The following is a 2,500-nucleotide window of genomic DNA, read 5'->3' as shown; positions in this document are numbered from 1 at the left end:
GTGTTGTGTGTCTCAGGTGTTCAGGGATGAGAAGTACCTGTGTGACGCTGTAATCTGTGTGTTGTGTGTGTCTCAGGTGTTCAGAGATGAGAAGTACCTGTGTGACGCTGTAATCTGTGTGTTGTGTGTCTCAGGTGTTCAGAGATGAGAAGTACCTGTGTGACGCTGTAATCTGTGTGTTGAGTGTCTCAGGTGTTCAGAGATGAGAAGTACCTGTGTGACGCTGTAATCTGTGTGTTGTGTGTGTCTCAGGTGTTCAGGGATGAGAAGTACCTGTGTGATGCTGTAATCTGTGTGTTGTGTGTGTCTCAGGTGTTCAGGGATGAGAAGTACCTGTGTGACGCTGTAATCTGTGTGTTGTGTGTCTCAGGTGTTCAGAGATGAGAAGTACCTGTGTGACGCTGTAATCTGTGTGCTGTGTGTGTCTCAGGTGTTCAGGGATGAGAAGTACCTGTGTGACGCTGTAATCTGTGTGTTGTGTGTGTCTCAGGTGTTCAGGGATGAGAAGTACCTGTGTGACGCTGTAATCTGTGTGTTGTGTGTGTCTCAGGTGTTCAGGGATGAGAAGTACCTGTGTGATGCTGTAATCTGTGTGTTGTGTGTCTCAGGTGTTCAGAGATGAGAAGTACCTGTGTGATGCTGTAATCTGTGTGTTGTGTGTCTCAGGTGTTCAGAGATGAGAAGTACCTGTGTGATGCTGTAATCTGTAATCTGTGTGTTGTGTGTGTCTCAGGTGTTCAGGGATGAGAAGTACCTGTGTGACGCTGTTATCTGTGTGTTGTGTGTGTCTCAGGTGTTCAGAGATGAGAAGTACCTGTGTGATGCTGTAATCTGTGTGTTGTGTGTGTCAGGTGTTCAGAGATGAGAAGTACGTGTGTGATGCTGTAATCTGTGTGTTGTGTGTGTCTCAGGTGTTCAGGGATGAGAAGAACCTGTGTGATGCTGTAATCTGTGTGTTGTGTGTCTCAGGTGTTCAGAGATGAGAAGTACCTGTGTGATGCTGTAATCTGTGTGTTGTGTGTGTCTCAGCTGTTCAGAGATGAGAAGTACCTGTGTGACGCTGTAATCTGTGTGTTGTGTCTCTCAGGTGTTCAGGGATGAGAAGTACCTGTGTGACGCTGTAATCTGTGTGTTGTGTCTCTCAGGTGTTCAGGGATGAGAAGTACCTGTGTGATGCTGTAATCTGTGTGTTGTGTGTCTCAGGTGTTCAGAGATGAGAAGTACCTGTGTGACGCTGTAATCTGTGTGTTGTGTGTCTCAGGTGTTCAGGGATGAGAAGTACCTGTGTGACGCTGTAATCTGTGTGTTGTGCGTCTCAGGTGTTCAGGGATGAGAAGTACCTGTGTGACGCTGTAATCTGTGTGTTGTGTGTGTCTCAGGTGTTCAGGGATGAGAAGTAACTGTGTGACGCTGTAATCTGTGTGTTGTGTGTGTCTCAGGTGTTCAGGGATGAGAAGTACCCGTGTGACGCTGTAATCTGTGTGTTGTGTGTCTCAGGTGTTCAGAGATGAGAAGTACCTGTGTGACGCTGTAATCAGTGTGTTGTGTGTCTCAGGTGTTCAGGGATGAGAAGTACCCGTGTGACGCTGTAATCTGTGTGTTGTGTGTCTCAGGTGTTCAGAGATGAGAAGTACCTGTGTGACGCTGTAATCAGTGTGTTGTGTGTCTCAGGTGTTCAGGGATGAGAAGTACCTGTTTTATGCTGTAATCTGTGTGTTGTGTGTCTCAGGTTTTCAGAGATGAGAAGTACCTGTGTGACGCTGTAATCTGTGTGTTGTGTGTCTCAGGTGTTCAGGGATGAGAAGTACCTGTGTGACGCTGTAATCTGTGTGTTGTGCGTCTCAGGTGTTCAGGGATGAGAAGTACCTGTGTGACGCTGTAATCTGTGTGTTGTGTGTCTCAGGTGTTTAGAGATGAGAAGTACCTGTGTGACGCTGTAATCTGCGTGTTGTGTGTCTCAGGTGTTCAGGGATGAGAAGTACCTGTGTGACGCTGTAATCTGTGTGTTGTGTGTCTCAGGTGTTCAGGGATGAGAAGTACCTGTGTGACGCTGTAATCTGTGTGTTGTGTGTCTCAGGTGTTCAGAGATGAGAAGTACCTGTGTGACGCTGTAATCTGTGTGTTGTGTGTCTCGGGTGTTTAGAGATGAGAAGTACCTGTGTGACGCTGTAATCTGTGTGTTGTGTGTGTCTCAGGTGTTCAGAGATGAGAAGTACCTGTGTGACGCTGTAATCTGTGTGTTGTGTGTCTCAGGTGTTCAGGGATGAGAAGTATATGTGTGACGCTGTAATCTGTGTGTTGTGTGTCTCAGGTGTTTAGTGATGAGAAGTACCTGTGTGACGCTGTAATCTGTGTGTTGTGTGTGTCTCAGGTGTTCAGAGATGAGAAGTACCTGTGTGACGCTGTAATCTGTGTGTTGTGTGTCTCAGGTGTTCAGGGATGAGAAGTACCTGTGTGACGCTGTAATCTGTGTGTTGTGTGTCTCAGGTGTTCAGGGATG

The 2,500-nt window shown here is 47.0% G+C and overlaps 1 protein-coding gene across 2 annotated transcripts in view; it reads left to right on the top strand.

Annotated features, from left to right (window-relative positions):
- Positions 1-2,500, top strand: part of lancl2 (LanC lantibiotic synthetase component C-like 2 (bacterial)) — an 84,473-nt gene that overhangs the window by 39,030 nt on the left and 42,943 nt on the right. The window lies entirely within an intron of this gene.

This window comes from Siphateles boraxobius, unplaced genomic scaffold (genome assembly GCF_051911475.1).
Source record: "Siphateles boraxobius isolate OS27281-9 unplaced genomic scaffold, OSU_SipBor_1 97, whole genome shotgun sequence".
Classification (NCBI taxonomy): domain Eukaryota; kingdom Metazoa; phylum Chordata; class Actinopteri; order Cypriniformes; family Leuciscidae; genus Siphateles; species Siphateles boraxobius.
The sequence above is the reverse complement of the archived record's forward strand: the minus strand, read 5'-3'. Positions and strand labels throughout refer to the sequence as shown.